The sequence below is a fragment of the Mus musculus genome, chromosome 7 (assembly GCF_000001635.26).
Source record: "Mus musculus strain C57BL/6J chromosome 7, GRCm38.p6 C57BL/6J".
In the NCBI taxonomy this organism is placed as follows: domain Eukaryota; kingdom Metazoa; phylum Chordata; class Mammalia; order Rodentia; family Muridae; genus Mus; species Mus musculus.
The window spans coordinates 92,791,328-92,810,132 of NC_000073.6; the positions used below are offsets into that span (position 1 = coordinate 92,791,328).

The 18,805-nt window shown below is 43.8% G+C and overlaps 1 protein-coding gene across 4 annotated transcripts in view; it reads left to right on the forward strand.

Moving 5' to 3' along the window:
* Positions 1–18,805, forward strand: part of Rab30 (RAB30, member RAS oncogene family) — a 102,899-nt gene that overhangs the window by 49,691 nt on the left and 34,403 nt on the right. Inside the window, exon 2 of one of the 4 annotated variants that reach the window (XM_006508294.3) lies at positions 11,001–11,334. The exons of the other annotated variants lie outside the window; for them this stretch is intronic. The gene's annotated coding sequence lies outside the window, so the exon portion shown is untranslated. The remainder of the gene's footprint in view (positions 1–11,000; positions 11,335–18,805) is intronic. 4 annotated transcript variants of the gene reach the window in all.

Sequence of the window (18,805 nt, forward strand, 5' to 3'; positions counted from 1 at the left end):
AAGATAGAAGTAGAAAGTACTCTACCCAACTCATTTTATGAAGCCACTATTACTCTGATACCTAAACCACAGAAAGATCCAACAAAGATAGAGAACTTCAGACCAATTTCTCTTATGAATATCGATGCAAAAATCCTCAATAAAATTCTCGCTAACCGAATCCAAGATCACATTAAAGCAATCATCCATCCTGACCAAGTAGGTTTTATTCCAGGAATGCAGGGATGGTTTAATATACGAAAATCCATCAATGTAATCCACTATATAAACAAACTCAAAGACAAAAACCACATGATCATCTCGTTGGATGCAGAAAAAGCATTTGACAAGATCCAACACCCATTCATGATAAAAGTTCTGGAAAGATCAGGAATTCAAGGCCCATACCTAAACATGATAAAAGCAATCTACAGCAAACCAGTAGCCAACATCAAAGTAAATGGAGAGAAGCTGGAAGCAATCCCACTAAAATCAGGGACTAGACAAGGCTGCCCACTTTCTCCCTACCTTTTCAACATAGTACTTGAAGTATTAGCCAGAGCAATTCGACAACAAAAGGAGATCAAGGGGATACAAATTGGAAAAGAGGAAGTCAAAATATCACTTTTTGCAGATGATATGATAGTATATATAAGTGACCCTAAAAATTCCACCAGAGAACTCCTAAACCTGATAAACAGCTTCGGTGAAGTAGCTGGATATAAAATTAACTCAAACAAGTCAATGGCCTTTCTCTACACAAAGAATAAACAGGCTGAGAAAGAAATTAGGGAAACAACACCCTTCTCAATAGTCACAAATAATATAAAATATCTCGGCGTGACTCTAACTAAGGAAGTGAAAGATCTGTATGATAAAAACTTCAAGTCTCTGAAGAAAGAAATTAAAGAAGATCTCAGAAGATGGAAAGATCTCCCATGCTCATGGATTGGCAGGATCAATATTGTAAAAATGGCTATCTTGCCAAAAGCAATCTACAGATTCAATGCAATCCCCATCAAAATTCCAACTCAATTCTTCAATGAATTAGAAGGAGCAATTTGCAAATTCATCTGGAATAACAAAAAACCTAGGATAGCAAAAACTCTTCTCAAGGATAAAAGAACCTCTGGTGGAATCACCATGCCGGACCTAAAGCTTTACTACAGAGCAATTGTGGTAAAAACTGCATGGTACTGGTATAGAGACAGACAAGTAGACCAATGGAATAGAATTGAAGACCCAGAAATGAACCCACACACCTATGGTCACTTGATCTTCGACAAGGGAGCTAAAACCATCCAGTGGAAGAAAGACAGCATTTTCAACAAATGGTGCTGGCACAACTGGTTGTTATCATGTAGAAGAATGCGAATCGATCCATACTTATCTCCTTGTACTAAGGTCAAATCTAAATGGATCAAAGAACTTCACATAAAACCAGAGACACTGAAACTTATAGAGGAGAAAGTGGGGAAAAGCCTTGAAGATATGGGCACAGGGGAAAAATTCCTGAACAGAACAGCAATGGCTTGTGCTGTAAGATCGAGAATTGACAAATGGGACCTAATGAAACTCCAAAGTTTCTGCAAGGCAAAAGACACCGTCAATAAGACAAAGAGACCACCAACAGATTGGGAAAGGATCTTTACCTATCCTAAATCAGATAGGGGACTAATATCCAACATATATAAAGAACTCAAGAAGGTGGACTTCAGAAAATCAAACAACCCCATTAAAAAATGGGGCTCAGAACTGAACAAAGAATTCTCACCTGAGGAATACAGAATGGCAGAGAAGCACCTGAAAAAATGTTCAACATCCTTAATCATCAGGGAAATGCAAATCAAAACAACCCTAAGATTCCACCTCACACCAGTCAGAATGTCTAAGATCAAAAATTCAGGTGACAGCAGATGCTGGCGTGGATGTGGAGAAAGAGGAACACTCCTCCATTGTTGGTGGGATTGCAGGCTTGTACAACCACTCTGGAAATCCGTCTGGCGGTTCCTCAGAAAATTGGACATAGTACTACCGGAGGATCCAGCAATACCTCTCTTGGGCATATATCCAGAAGATGCCCCAACTGGTAAGAAGGACACATGCTCCACTATGTTCATAGCAGCATTATTTATAATAGCCAGAAGCTGGAAAGAACCCAGATGCCCCTCAACAGAGGAATGGATACAGAAAATGTGGTACATCTACACAATGGAGTACTACTCAGCTATTAAAAAGAATGAATTTATGAAATTCCTAGCCAAATGGATGGACCTGGAGGGCATCATCCTGAGTGAGGTAACACATTCACAAAGGAACTCACACAATATGTACTCACTGATAAGTGGATATTAGCCCAAAACCTAGGATACCCAAGATATAAGATACAATTTCCTAAACACATGAAACTCAAGAAAAATGAAGACTGAAGTGTAGACACTATGCCCCTCCTTAGAAGTGGGAACAAAACACCCTTGGAAGGAGTTACAGAGACAAAGTTTGGAGCTGAGATTAAAGGGTGGACCATGTAGAGACTGCCTTATCCAGGGATCCACCCCATAATCAGCATCCAAACGCTGACACCATTGCATACACTAGCAAGATTTTATCGAAAGGACCCAGATGTAGCTGTCTCTTGTGAGACTATGCCGGGGCCTAGCAAACACAGAAGTGGATGCCCACAGTCAGCTAATGGACGGATCACAGGGCTCCCAATGGAGGAGCTAGAGAAAGTACCCAAGGAGCTAAAGGGATCTGCAACCCTATAGGTGGATCAACATTATGAACTAACCAGTACCCCGGAGCTCTTGACTCTAGCTGCATATGTATCAAAAGATGACCTAGTCGGCCATCACTGGAAAGAGAGGCCCATTGGACACACAAACTTTATATGCCCCAGAACAGGGGAACGCCAGGGCCAAAAAGGGGGAGTGGGCGGGTAGGGGAGTGGGGGTGGGTGGGTATGGGGGGGACTTTTGGTATAGCATTGGAAATGTAAATGAGCTAAATACCTAATAAAAAATGGAAAGAAAAAAAAAAAAAAAAAAAAAAAAAAAAAAATGGGGCTCAGAACTGAACAAAGAATTCTCACCTGAGGAATACCGAATGGCAGAGAAGCACCTGAAAAAATGTTCAACATCCTTAATCATCAGGGAAATGCAAATCAAAACAACCCTGAGATTCCACCTCACACCAGTCAGAATGTCTAAGATCAAAAATTCAGGTGACAGCAGATGCTGGCGAGGATGTGGAGAAAGAGGAACACTCCTCCATTGTTGGTGGGATTGCAGGCTTGTACAACCACTCTGGAAATCCGTCTGGCGGTTCCTCAGAAAATTGGACATAGTACTACCGGAGGATCCAGCAATACCTCTCCTGGGCATATATCCAGAAGATGCCCCAACTGGTAAGAAGGACACATGCTCCACTATGTTCATAGCAGCCTTATTTATAATAGCCAGAAGCTGGAAAGAACCCAGATGCCCCTCAACAGAGGAATGGATACAGAAAATGTGGTACATCTACACAATGGAGTACTACTCAGCTATTAAAAAGAATGAATTTATGAAATTCCTAGCCAAATGGATGGACCTGGAGGGCATCATCCTGAGTGAGGTAACACATTCACAAAGGAACTCACACAATATGTACTCACTGATAAGTGGATATTAGCCCAAAACCTAGGATACCCAAGATATAAGATACAATTTCCTAAACACATGAAACTCAAGAAAAATGAAGACTGAAGTGTGGACACTATGCCCCTCCTTAGAAGTGGGAACAAAACACCCTTGGAAGGAGTTACAGAGACAAAGTTTGGAGCTGAGATGAAAGGATGGACCATGTAGAGACTGCCTTATCCAGGGATCCACCCCATAATCAGCATCCAAACGCTGACACCATTGCATACACTAGCAAGATTTTATCGAAAGGACCCAGATGTAGCTGTCTCTTGTGAGACTATGCCGGGGCCTAGCAAACACAGAAGTGGATGCCCACAGTCAGCTAATGGATGGATCACAGGGCTCCCAATGGAGGAGCTAGAGAAAGTACCCAAGGAGCTAAAGGGATCTGCAACCCTATAGGTGGATCAACATTATGAACTAACCAGTACCCCGGAGCTCTTGACTCTAGCTGCATATGTATCAAAAGATGGCCTAGTCGGCCATCACTGGAAAGAGAGGCCCATTGGACACACAAACTTTATATGCCCCAGAACAGGGGAACGCCAGGGCCAAAAAGGGGGAGTGGGCGGGTAGGGGAGTGGGGGTGGGTGGGTATGGGGGACTTTTGGTATAGCATTGGAAATGTAAATGAGCTAAATACCTAATAAAAAATGGAAAGAAAAAAAAAAGTCTTTCTGATGCTTTCTTAAGCGCTGGAGAGTGAATTCCTCAGCTTTTCTACTGACAGTGAAATGTGATTTTCCCATCCATATGCTGTTATCTCCCATCCATATGCTGGACATAAAGGGGCAACACCCCTGATATTATTGCAAACATCAATGACATTTGAAAACAAATTTAGTCATAGAAGTCTGTAATAGAGAACAGAGTCTGCTCACAGAGATGCAAGAAGCGGGATGGATGTTTTTGTTGGCTCACTCAGCCTTGCTGAAGATCCCTTCTGCTTTGTTGTGGTTCTCTTCAGAGCCCGAGCTTGGGATCTTTCCCAGGAGCCCGCTGTGTGTGCTGGAGTCGGTGGCATGGCTGCAAGAGGATGCAGTAGGGACCAGATCAGACCCGGCTCTTCTGCACACCAGTTTAGTTTAGGGATTTTTTTTTAAACCTTGAGGACATTACAGACTTTTAAGTTTACTATAAGGCCTTGGCAATTTGTAGCTATATTCCTCTTTTCCTCTCTCTTTTTTTAATTTACGATTTATTTATTTCATGTATGTGGGCACACTGTCGCTGTCTTCAGACAACCCAGAAGAGGACATCAGATCCCCGTTAGAGATGGTTGTGAGCCACCATGTGGTTGCTGGGATCTGAGCTCAGGACCTCTGGTAGAGAGTCAGTGCTCTTAACCACTGAGCCATCTCTCCAGCCCAGGAAATTCTTTTCTTAGTTGAGAACCTATTCATATCATAGCCCTGGCCACCCTAGCTCTACCTTTCTGCCCTCACTTCTGATATAAATTTCTAAGTTGCCCACAGGTTTGGCTTCGTTCTGTCTTCACTGTGCTCGTCCCCCACTCTTTCACTAGAACTTTTCTGTTTCTATTACCCAGTAGCCTTTATGGCAAATCGAAGGCCACTTCTTTTAGGTAAGTTTGTATTTATCGATTGGTTTATTTTGTGCTCTGTTTGTGGCCGTGTGTGCGTGTGCGTGTGGAGATATGCACACATGGCTGTAGAGGTCTGAGGTCACCATCAGTGCCTCCCTCAATCATGTCCTTTTATTTTTATTTATTTATTTATATGTATGTGTGTCTGCTTGTATTACTCTGTGTGCACAACATGTGGGATAGTTAATGGTAGAGCCACTGAGTGGGTGCTGGGAATCAAAGTGGGTCCTCTGTAAGAACAGGAAGTGCTCTTAATTGCAGAGCTATCTTTCCAGCCCCTCCACCTTAGTTTGTGAGAGAGTCTCTCATTGGTCTGGAGTTCACCGAGTCTGCTGGTCTGGCCTCTGCCTCTCTTTCCTTCTCCAGTGTTGAGATTGTAAGCATGTGTCACCATGCCTGACTTATTTATACATGTTCTCCGAATCAGGCTCAGGCCCTGATGTTTCCTGGCAAGCATCCCTCTCAACAGCTTTGACGTGACTGAATTACTTTGGTTTTGGCCACTCGACTTTCTGGGCCTCGTTCTGTGTCTCTGAGGATCTCCGAGTGTGCATCCTGAGCGCCCCACTCCCACCCCCGCCAGACCCCCCCCCCCCTCATGTTTCTGCTTCCTCATGTTCACAGCTGTCCTCTCCTAACCAGCCACTTACAGAACAAGTACCCACCTTTTGCTAACGGCCTTCTGCCTAAAGTCTGTCTGGAACAGGAGATTCTTAAGCTTGCCTTCACTTGAGACTTGCTGCTCCAGGCTTCTCACGTCTCACTTAACTCCCTCCACACACTCAAATATCTGGCTCTTACCTTGCAAGCTTTCCCTTCCTTAGTCATCCTCATCCAGTCTTCCGGCATGTCTTATCTTGTCTACAGAATCCCCAATGTATCCGTTCTTCTAGTCCAGACCACATTACCTTTCAGCTAGGCTGAGTAGCCTCCTAACTTTTCTTACTGTTTATACTTGTCCATATAGCATGGCACCCTTTCCTGTAGGGACTTGGGAAATCTTTTTAAAATGTTAATCCAGGGCTGGAGAGATGGCTCAGCCTTTAAGAGTACTGGCTACTCCTTTTTTTTTTTTTTTTTTAATTATTATTTATTTTTAGTTAGATATTTTCTTTTGTTACATTTCAAATGTTATCCTCTTTCCTAGTTTCCTCTCTGAAAATCACCTATGCCCTCCCCTCCCCCTGCACCCCAGCCCACCCACTCCTGCCTCCTGGCCCTGGCATTCCCCTATACAGGGGCATAGAACCTTCACAAGACCACTGGCTACTCTTAAGACTAGGTAGTGGTGGTACACTGTGCCTTTCTTTAATCCTGGCACTTAGGAGGCAGAGGCAGGCGTTTAAGGCCATCCTGATCTACAGAGCAAGTTCCAGGTAGCCAGGGCTACCTGGAGGAATCCTGGCTAGAAAAAACAAACAAACAAACAAACAAACAAACAAACAAACAATACTGGCTGCTTTGGGCAAGGTGAGATGTTTTTCTAGTTAGGATTATTTTTTGTCTTGAAAAAAGTGTTTGGGTATATGTGGGTATATTTCTACATATGCACCTGCATACTGAAAAAGGGCATCAGACAATGGTCAGCTGCTATGTGGGTGCTGGGAATTGAACTCAGGACCTTCAGGATAACAGTGAGTGTACTTAACTGCTGAGCCATCTGCCCAGCCCCCATCTCCCCACCAAAGAAGATTTTAAAGAGCACTGTTTATTCACTAAGTGACCAGCAGCAGCTAGTTTAGAACCAGTTCCATGTTACTTCTGTTCCCTCTCCCCCATATAGAGATGCTGAATCCTAATCCAGAATGGCTTTTGCCTGGGAAACTCACATTTTCTTCTCGTTGGTTATACGATCTTTATTCTTCATCCTTATTCTGGTGCTTACTGTCTCAGAGTAACGTTCTTGGATTTGTGAACATTGGCCAATTTTTCCTTTCTATTTACTGAATAAATATTTGCTTAGAGTCTATCAGAGTGGCAGATTATAAAGATACAAGTAAGTATTCACAGTGGCCTCTGCCCTAAGGCTTAGAGGAGAGAACAGATAGCAAACCAAGAAATAGAAGGAAATGTCGGTATAGACAGTGGTTCTCAACCTTCCTAATGCTATAGCTCTTAAGAGTTTCTTATGTTGGGGTGACTCCCAACCATACAATTATTTCCTTGCTATTTCATAACTGTAATTCTGCTACTGTTATGAATCGTAATATAAATATCTTATATGCAGGATATCTTATATACAACCCTATGAAAATGCCATTCAACCTTCAAAGGGGTCATAACCCACAGGTTGAGAGCCACTGCTGTAGACCACAGAGGAAGCACAAAGGAGGGAGTGGCTAACTCCCAGGAGGTGGGGACTTGAGAGGTCCTTCTCAGCAGACAACCACCAGAAGGTGCCCCGGCAATGAAATGTGTGGTGGAATGAGCCGGCCTCAGCCTACACTGTAGGAGCTACCTAGAGCTTGTGATCCCAGTGACAGCTGTGACATTAACACTGCAAGAAACAACCCCAGACAGCTGTGCAGGAGCTGGGCTCTGTAGCCCCTGCTAGGAAATTGGCCTGTGCTAGGAAGTCTGGCGGTAATAATAACAACAACACAGTTGCACACTTTTCCCGAGCATTTCTTGAGTGGCAGGCTCTTTGGTAGGCACAGTTAAAAGTCGGTATCATTACAGTTCTTACTTGCAAGTAAAGGAACACAGGGACCAGGGCGGTGGGGGGGGGGGGGGGGTGGCTCGGTGAATAAGGTGCTTGTGCAAAAATGCTGATCTCAGTTTGGATCTCCAGCTGAGGAAGCTGGGTGTAGGGCTATGCTCCTGTAACTCTAGTGTTGAGGGAGTGTTGCGAGCAGGCAGGCAGATCTTGGGGACATGTTGGCCAGCTAGCCAAGACAAACACCAAGCTTCAGGTTTAGGGAGAGTCTATGTCTCAAAAATCAGGGAGGAAATAAGAGAGGCAGACATCTAAACTCAACCTCTGACCTCCACACATGCAGGCATAGGTGAGCACACATGCACATAACATAAGCACACACACATGCATACAGACAAGTGCAACACACACACACACACACACACACACACACACACAGAGGAGAGAGAGAAATAATGAAAGAATAGATATGGGCTCCTGACACAAGCAGCTTGAATTTAACAGAGCATTGCATTTCTTCCTACAAATGACTTTGTGAAGGTGGCAGCAGGGAACCCTGAGGGAGGTTTGCAAGTCGCAATGACAGGATCAGATTAGTTCATTGGCAGGGTGTGGCGGAGTCACATTGCATCTCGTATCTTGTTCAGGGTCGATTTCTAAAGGCAACATCACAGGCTACAAATGCCTAGTTCAGTCTCTCCCTGACTGGGGGAGTAGCTCTCTGTTGGTAGCACGCTGCATCTCAGCCAGGCCAACAAAACAGCTTTCCTCCCCTGGAACAGAGGGCAGTGTTGTAGGCAGCCAGGCGGGCATACAGTAGATGAATAGTAGGTTTCTGTTGTGGACACCCATTGTGTGGGAGCACAAAAGGTTCACACTCCTGCAGAAATGGATCTCCTCCATGGTGACTGCACTCAGAGTCCTCTCATTGCTCAGGCCACATTCATTTCAGGGTGGCAGACCCCTTGCATTATAATGTACATGCCGTTTGTGTGTGTGTGTGTGTGTGTGTGTGTGTGTGTGTGTGTACTTGTATATATACCCTCTTGTTTTCCTCTGTAGAAGAATCCTAAGGATGCAAGTTGCAAGTTAGGCCTATGTATCATTTTTGGTGCAGGCCACAGGCTGCACAGTGCAGCATGGACTGCAGGCAAAGGCAGGTGGGGGAGGCAGGAGGAGAAGCCTGCAGCTGCTGCTTGCAGAGGAGTTTGCCTCCGTGAAGGTCAGAGCAGGGGAGGTTAAATATTTTGGACAAACAACCAAGTGGATCTGTTCCTTTCAAGCCTCTTGTGATCTGAGCGTTTACATGTCCATCTTTCTGCTTTCGGAGTCTTATAAAATTCCATCCGCTCACCCGCTACTTCAGCTCTAGTAACAGAGCTTCTGCGATCCTGACTTATGACACTGACGTATCTGCAGTGTGACACTGATGTATCTGCAGCGTGACACTCACGTATCTGCAGTGTGACACTCACGTATCTGCAGTGTTAGAAACATTGCTCAATGTATCTGTTTTGTCACAATGGCATACTTACTGTTCTTTGCTTAAAAAAACAAACATTCCCAGCACTCGGGAGGCAGAGGCAGGTGGATTTCTGAGTTCGAGGCTAACCTGGTCTACAAAGTGAGTTCCAGGACAGCCAGGGCTACACAGAGAAACCCTGTCTCGAAAAACCAAAACCAAACCAAACCAAACCAAAACAAAACCCAAACATTATATGATACCTCATTATAGATCTTGAAACAATCACCAGGGTGTTTTCATTTAGGACTTGTGTTAAGTTCCCCCCTTTTAAAATTGAAATAACTTTGTATAATAACTTTTAAAATGGGTATTATCTTATTTTTATTTATGTGTATGTGTGTATGCTATGTGTGTGCCAGTGCTCTTGGAGGTTGGGAGAGGCTGTCAGATCTTTTGGAGCTGGAGTTACAGGCAGTTGTTAGCCACCTGATGTGGGTCATGGGACCAAGTCAAGTCCCAGTCACGTCCTCTGTAAGACCAGCATGTGCTTTTTTGGGGGGTGGGGGGTGGGGGATTGGTTTTTTTGAGACAGGATTTCTCTGTGTAGCTCTGGCTGTTCTGGAACTAGTTATATAGACTAGACTGGCCTTGAACTAACCAAATTCTGCCTGCCTCTGCCTCCCCGGTGCCACTCTAGCCAGTCACATAAATCTCTTTTGCTTTAATTTGTTTTTTACTTTATTTATTTAATTGAGTGTTTGGTTTTTTGCTTGCATGTATATCTGTATACACATGTGTGCCTGGTGCCTGCAGAGGCCAGAAGAGGGCATTGGGTTTCCTGAAACTGGAATTACAGCTGGTTTGAGCCGTGATGGGAACTGAACCAGGGTCCTCTGAAAGAGCAGCAAATGCTCTTAACCTCTAGGCTGCCACTCCAGCCCCAATATGTGCTTTTAACTGCTGAGCTATCTCTCCAGCTCCCTGGTTTTTTTTGTTTTTGTTTTTGTTTTTTTTTGAGGCAGAGATTCACTATGTAGCCATGGCTGGAAGGCTGGCCTGGACCCCTTCGTGTAGAATAAGTAGGCTGGTTTCAAACTTACAGAATAGTTCATCAGCCTTCGCCTCCCAGAGTGCTGGCACATACCTGAAAAGCTATGTGCCCCTAAGAGGAAAAAGAGATGAAGGGACCATGTTGTATGCTGACAGTAATTGCACTCCTATCGTCAATTTATTTTCTTGTTTAATTAACACTGGAAACACATGTTTGGATCTAGTATTACAAGAAGATGAATTTTAAACCATAACATGCCCGGCATTCGATATTCTAACATAGCATATGTTTTACTCGCAGAATTCCCATGTGGACACATATAACTGTAATCCTAACAGTGCAGCTCTGTGCATTGGTTTTTTTATCGCTCACATTATTTCATATTTCTACATAGTTTTCATAATTGGCATTTCTGACGGCTGCCCTGCATAACTTGGTGTGTGTTCTATATGAACTACCCTGCTTGGATATTTCTATTGCTTCCAGTTCTTTGCTCTCTTAGCTAAGAGGCAATTCACTTTTTTTTTTTTTTGTTCAGTTAACATTTTCCATTTGTTCAGTTTTTCCCCTAGAGTGAACTCCCAGTAGTGAATTCCCTGCGTGAGAGGCGTGCCTGCTGTGGCTTTGGTGAGACCCTGTTCTGGAGAGTCATTTGAATGTGGATGGTCACTGGCACTGTACTTGTGTACCCGCCCACCTGCATTTCTTTTACCACCCTTGAGCCCCATGAGAGTTTAAGGATATGCATCTTTTCTCAGTAAGTCCTGTTGATTCAATGAGTCATCTTTTGAAGAAAACCTGGGAGATTCCTAAATGGATAACCAAGAAAATAAGTTCTTCCTCATCTTAATGTTACCAGCGAAATCAGGGTTCCCTTCTGGATTCTTAATACTGGTAAGAAAACAATTTTGAAATGGACTTGGGGGAACTGGAGAGATGGCTCAGTGGTTAAGAGCACCAATTGCTCTTCCAGAGGTACTGAGTTCAATTCCCAGAAACCACATGGTGGCTCACAGCCATCGGTAACGGGATCTAATGCCCTCTTCGGGGATGTGTCTGAAGACAGCTACTGTGTACTCATATAAATAAATCTAAAAAGGAAAAAGAAAAAAGAAATGGATTTGAGAAAAGTTTTATTAGAATTTGAGAGGAAAAAACCCAACAGGGTTGGCAATCTCTGAATCCTGGCAGCTGCCAGGAGGAGGGAGATGGAGAAGAGGAGGAAGAGATTGGCATCTGGGTCTGAGGATGCTGGTTGTTCATGGTTGCTCAGCTCTGGAGGTTGGTGAATGCCTACATGACAGAATGGGAAGGGGGACTTCCGAAAAAAAAAGCAGGAAAAGCCCAGAGTGTCAGGGAAAACACCAAAAGGCTTTGGCTCGTATTCAAAAGTAGGAAGAACAGAAAGAAGGTACACAGTTTGAGTTAGAACTTAGAAACAGGCAGCTTCATGCACTGCTGTATGGAGAGAGTGAGTTTAAGAGGCTGCTCAGAGGGAGGGCCTCTGGGAAGGTCTCAGTAAGAGCATAATTATTCCTCCCATCGCCTTAGCTTGTCATCAGCTGAAGCAGCTTTCCTAAAGAGTGCTTTCCTGGGCAAGTGATTGCCAAGCCTAGCTGGATTAACTCTTAATGAGTAACTCTTAATGATGTAACCTTTCATCTCTGGAGCAGATCAGAATGTCTTGTTTCTATCAAGGACCAGAGGTAGAACTGGACTAAGCAGCCTTCCCCTAACAGATCTCAGCAAAACCCTAAAACCTTCACCTTGTCATATCATAATTTAAATCTTAAGTGGGGGAAGATGTAATATTCCCCTTTTTAGAGTTAACAGGGAAGTGGGAAGTGAGGTCCAACATGAAGGGGAATCCTGTCTTCCATGGCCTCCAAGCCTGGTAATTATTCCTCTTTAGTTACATAACACCACCACCCTGAGGTAAAGATTTTAAAAATGTGTTTTTTTCCCCCAAGTATATCTTTTATAATTAGGTACTTGTCTTGTTGCTGTGATATAATCCCTGGCAGAAGTAACTTAAAGATAAGGAAGGCTGTACCCTCCTTAGTTTAAGGATACAGTCCATCATAGCGGGGGACTTCATGGCAGCAGGAGCTTGAGACAGTGGTCATATGGCATCTGCAGTCAGGAAACAGAGAGCCTTTTTATGTGGGTGAGGAGCTAAGGTGGGTCTCCCCACATTAAATAAGTAACCAAATGCTTTTTGACAGACACACCCAGAGGCTTTGCTTCTAGGTCCTGTCAATTGTAAGTATCTCATCTGTTACATCATTCGGCTCTCTGAAAGTGTATCTTCCTGTAAGACAGAAGTTTTGTTTTTCCCTCCATCTTGAGGGTCAAGTCTGAGTGATACTGGAGTGAACTTTCTCATCAGTATATCCTTCTGCATATCTTGGAATTGTTCCTTGGGAACATTCCTAGAAGCAGATGTGCAGGGTCAGAGGATGGACCTTGTTAGGGCATTTGATGAATATTGAAAATGTACTCCTAGTGCCTCATTTGATGTTTGGCTGTCACCGCTGTATTCTCTAGTGTAAATGTCAGTGGCCAATTATTTATCCATTTATCTTAAAGGAGCTTTAGACTTCTGCCTTTGGTCCCTAGACATCTTGTTCCCAGGCAAACTTCCCAGAATGTATTTATTTTATTCAGGATTTTCTTTGGATTCCATCTCTTGGTGATTTTTGCGTATCTACGACTTTCTCCTTGTCCTTTAACTATGTCCTGCAGTGTCTTTGCTAGGATTCTTGATTAACTAGACATCTTGAAGTCTAGAGCTCCTGGAAAGGGACTGCCAGCTTCAGTGTATTTCATTAGTAATGCTCGCTGAAGTCTGGCTTGAGAATCTCAGTGTTTAAGGAAAATGAATACTTGCGAATGGATTATATTTATAGTGTGCTAGATGAGAGGGCTTTATCCTTACAAAGGGCTGGGGAAGTGTGGACAAGGGACATATCATATGTTTTTTGGAGATTCATCTGTGAAGATAAGGATTTCTTCAGCATTAGGAAGGCTGTGCCAAGGAGGGGGAAGGACACACTCAGGGATGAAGGCCCAAAGGGCAGAGGCTATTTGGAGAAAAGATACAAGCCTTCATGGTGGTGCCTTGGGTTCTGTGGGGATTGGAGAGAGGCACGGGCGGATCAGATTTTAAGAGTCCTGTTATATCCACCTATGAAGTTTAAACTCAACCCGTCTGGAAGGCTGAGAATTAGTAGGCTCTTGGAGCAAAAATCCTTGATAGACAGGTAGCAGTGAACCAGGCTAGAAGATCGTTGTAGCCTACAGCATGAGAGCGGCTGGAGGCCTGAGCTACTATGGTGTAGGAGGGACCAGGGTGGAGCAGAGGGGCTGTTCAAGATACATTTTTGGCAGAAAATCTGCAGGTGACATATGGCTTTGTGCAAGCTCTCTCTCTCTCTCTCTCTCTCTCTCTCTCTCTCTCTGTATGTGTGTGTGTGTGTGTGTGTTGTGGGAAAATTTGTACCCTATCTGTTTCATAGAAATTTTCCACTTAGCAATCTATAAGTGCTCTACGCATGGGACATCTTAATTATATTTCTATCATACTAGGGTGGTGGCTCAGTGGGTAAAAACAGTACTGTGGCATGCCTGACAACCTGACTTTGTTCTCTGGAACCTATGTAAATAGCTGGATGTGGTTTACATCTCTACTTGCAGTCCTGTGGCAAGCTGAGAGGTAGAGATAGGAAATTCCCTCAAACTCGCAAGCTAGATAGCCTCAAGTATGTATGTAGCACACAGAAGACATAAGGGGAAAGCCCTGACTCAAAACAATGGAAGGCAAGAACGGGCTCCCGAAAGCTGTCCTCTCAGCTGCGAGCATGCCATAGCCCATGCACACCAGTGCTCTCTCCCCCCACCCCCAACTTTCTCTGGCTCTCTCTTACACACAACGATAGAAAAATGTCTGCATGTGGATATTGCATGAAGTGATGGGTTTCATAATGATATTTTATTGGAATACTTAATTTGAACATATTCACCTCTTTCATCTTCTATTGTCCCCCCTTCCAGTAGTCCCCTCCTTCATCCCAAAGAGTCCTCTTAACCTTTCATGCCATAGGTATGTGTGTATACAAGTGTATATGTACATATATATGCATGTGTAATGCATGTATATGTACATATATATGCATGTGTAATGCAGGTTCTGCACATAAGAGAAAACATGCAATATTTGTCTGAGTCTGACTTAATTTGCTTAACTTGATCATCTCCTGTTCCCTTCGTTTTCCTACAAATGTCATAGATTTTTTTCTTCTTTTTTTTATTTTTTTAGTTTTTTTATTTTATTCTTTTTTATGGCTGACTATAACTCATGCATTGTGCATGCATTATATTTTATTTATTCATTGCAGCTATAAAAAATTATTGATAGTGGTGGTGTTTAAGAAACCCTTCCATAGAGGACTGTTCTATGAATGAAGTGGGCTAGTGTGCAAAGCATCTAAGTGCTAGGCAGATAGTTTGTTCTTGGTTGACCAGTGCTTTATCCTCATCGGTTTGTCTCCCAGACCATGGAGACACTTCCTTTTTAAAGGTGCTCCTGCACCCAATGAAAAGTGAGTCTGAATAGCTGAGAGAAGGGTCCAATTTGACATGGTAGTCTTCCGCAGGAGGAGATATGTCTGTGGTAGGTCTCTGGTCTCTGGGATGAAGGACCATCAGGGGAAGTGCTTAGATTCGTTCTGGATAATAGCTCTGATCTCTGGGTGCATGACTAGGCTGCATTGCAGGATTGGCTCTGTGGGTGATGGGGTGAGGATTGGTGGTGAGGGCGAGGTAGGAGACAGAAGAGGTTGATAAGGAGCCCTTCCTGTCCAGGAAGCCAGACATGGGAAGGCTTCAGCTGAGAAAGTCCTCGCTTTGGAGAACACAAACTGGAGGACTGTGGCGCAAACCCCAGACTGGGTGATGTGTTGCTTTTGTGGATGGCGGACGACAGAGGGATCTTCTTTACGAATGCCAGCACACTGGGTCTGGAAGGACCTTTTTTAGATCTGTAGTGCAAACCTGCTTTGCAGACCGAAGCTCCTGCCTCAGAGAGGATTAATGAGCAGGAGGGCCGTTTTCTCTTCCAACAACAGAACGCGGGATGTGCAGGTGCTGCAAGCCGCTGTCAAGCACCTGCCCCCAGACGCTCTGAAATGGATGAGTTCTGCTTGAATTAATCACGAGGGGCTGCTCTCTAAGCAGCGCTCCCCGCCCCCACTCACCACCTGTTGGTGGAAAATGACATCCCTCCAGCCTGTCACAGAGCAGGTGAGAGAGCACTGAGAGACAAGTCAGAGGTTTGCTTGTTTTAATGATTGCCAAATGCAATTTTGTGGATTATTTTTAATCTTTCATACATGTTTGATTTCAAATCTACTTCCCATTTCTGAGAAATAAGAGTATAAAATACAGAGGATGTGAAGAAGATATTTTGTCTCGATTTTTAAAAATATGCTGTGGAGATCTTAGGCCTTCTTTATTTTCATTCTTGTTAGGCTTAAAAAAAATTTTTTTTTTTTTGAGAGGGTTTCTCTGTGTAGCCCAGGCTCTCCTGGAACTCACTCTGTAAACCAGGGTGGCCTCAAACAGCCTCTGAGTGCTGGGATTAAAGGTGTGTGTCATCACCAATGGCTATTTTTTTTTTTTAAGACAGGATCTCTATATAATCCATGCTGGCCTCAAAGTTGAGATTGAGTCTGAGAGATTACTTTTGAGTTATTTATTCTTCTGTCTTTAGCTCTTAAGTCCTGGGATAGAGCTGAGTCCATCACCATTATCGTAGGTTTTCCTTGGTGTGTGCTGAATAAGCGCTCTGTCTCCTGAGCAACAGCCCCAGACCTGTACTCAGCTTTACAACTCTACTTCAAATCCATGGCATGGGTCCAGCCAGCCTTGGAACTTGCCCCTGGCCTTGCCTGGTAAGGTCTGATAGTCAGAGATTTTATCTGTCCTGACAGCAGCTCTGATTTAGAGTCAGGGGACCATTGTAAGAGCATTCAGGTGCAGCATGACCTGAGGCGAATCACTGCTCGGTTACAGTACTGTCTCTAGAAAGTGGAGAGAAATGACTGGCTCCTCCTGCTTCCTGGTGAAGATGCCCTGAGTGTAGCAAGATTAACTCTAAACTGTGCAAATGTGTGAGAGCTTTGCTTTTATCCATGTCAAAAATATTGTTTGACTCTCGCTTTGCCTTTCATATAGTAGACACTCAATTGTGAGAGATGTTAGTCTTAAAGACCTGAGATCTTTTAGACACTGCTACACTTCAGCTTGGTTTAACAGAGACAGCTATGATGTACCCAATGAGCTGGGAGGCGCAGCCCAGAGGTGTGGTGGGATATTTATTTCCTCCCTACAGCTTAGTCACATGAAGGAATAAAACAGGGCAGAGGAAGAAAAATGGAGGTGTATGCGTTTATGGTGTGTATGCCCATGGCATGGGCATGTTTATTTTCTCATACCCATGATTACATGTGTAGAGGTTAGAGAGAGATGGGCATGAGCAACCAAGTAATTCCTTTGTGACAGAGTCTCTGTACTAGATGCTAGTCTGATGGCAGTAAGCCCTGGAATACTCCTGTCTCTTCCACACAGTACTGGGGTTTCAGGCACACGTAGCAGGCAGGTCTGGCTTTTTACATGTGTCGGTATTATGAACTCAGGTCCTCAAGTGTGCACAAGAAGCATTCTTACCAAACTACTTCCCAGGTTCTTTCAAAAGTTTTACACGTTTGTGTATATATATGTGTACATGCTATGGTATACAGGTGGATAGCAGAGGGCAACTTGTGGAATTTGTTCTCTCCTCTACCATGTGGGGCCTGGAGATCATCAGACATGGTGAAGAGCCAAGCCATCTTGCCAGTTCTGCCTCAGTTTTGGTTCAAGTGTATTGTGTATCTCCAGCTGACTGGCTCCCTAGCTTAGGATGATGAACTTCTGACATGCCTGCTTCTACTCTTACGTGTTGCGATCACAAGTTTTATGCAGAATTGGGGACTATATTAGTCTAAGTTCTATAAAGGAACAGTACTATATGTGTGTCCAGTGCCCTTGGATGCTAAAATAGGGTGTTAGATTTCCTGGAACCAGAGCTTTGGATGGTTGTGACATACTATGTGGGTGCTGGGATTTGAACTAGAGTCCTTTGGAATAGCCTCTACCCTCTATCATATCTCTCTCTCTCTCTCTCTCTCTCTCTCTCTCTGTCTCTGTCTCTCTCCACACAGATACAGACACAGACACACACACAGACACACACACACACACACACACACACACACACACACACACACACGGGATTTATTAAATTGGTCTACAGGATGCAGTCTAGTTAGTCCAACAATAGCTGAACCAGTAGGCAGTCTGGTAGTTGCTTCATCCATTAGCTGGATGTCTCAGTAGTGCTAATCTGGCACGGAAGACCTGGAGGGTTCCTGGAGAGCTGTTGCTTTTCAGGGATGTTGGAGTCTGGAGGAGTAGGTTCTAGAGAGTAAGAGCAAGCAGGCAAAAAGCGAAGGTTCTTTCATGTCCTTTTAACTTGGCTGCCACCAGAAGATGCCATCCACATTGAGAGTGGGTCTTCCTGTTTCCAATAATCTGATCAAGAAAAGCCTTTGCAGGAGTGCTTAATAGCTTGCACTTTAGTGGATTCCTGACACGTCACGTTCATAACCAAGATTACCCATGACGGTTGAACCCAGGCCTTCCTGAATGCGAGGCAAGCACTCCACCAACTGAGCTATAGCCCAGGCCTCAAAGCAGATTTATTTAAAAACAATAATTTATTTATTTATGTTTCAAATGTTGCCCCTTAGTCCCCCCTTCCAGAGTTCTTCACTCTATCCCCCCCTTCCCTTCAAAGCAGGTATTTTAAAGGATCATCTCTCAGTGAACTAGGAAAACTGTCTCGTTTTCCTTGTGTTTTGGAGACTACATAGAATAGAAGAAGCTATAATTTGAGAGTTGGAAGTTATATTCTTGTCTAGAGAAAGCTAACTCTCACAGCCTGTCCAAGGCCAACTATTGTTGTTTATTTGATAACATTCCAAGAATATTTTATAGAATATACAGATATAGAACTATATCTACCATCTCCCTTTCATATGCTATTCTCCATTTTTTTGTTGTTGTTTGTTTTGTTTTTTTTTGAGACAGAGTACCCTGTATGTAGCCCTGATTGTCCTGGAACTCATTCTGCAGACCAGGTTGGCCTTGAACTCACAGATATCTGCCTGCCTCTGCCTTCTGAGTGCTGGGACTAAAACTGTGCACCACCACAGACCAGCTAGTCTCCGTTCTTCGCCTTACTTTAATAAATTTTACAGATAGA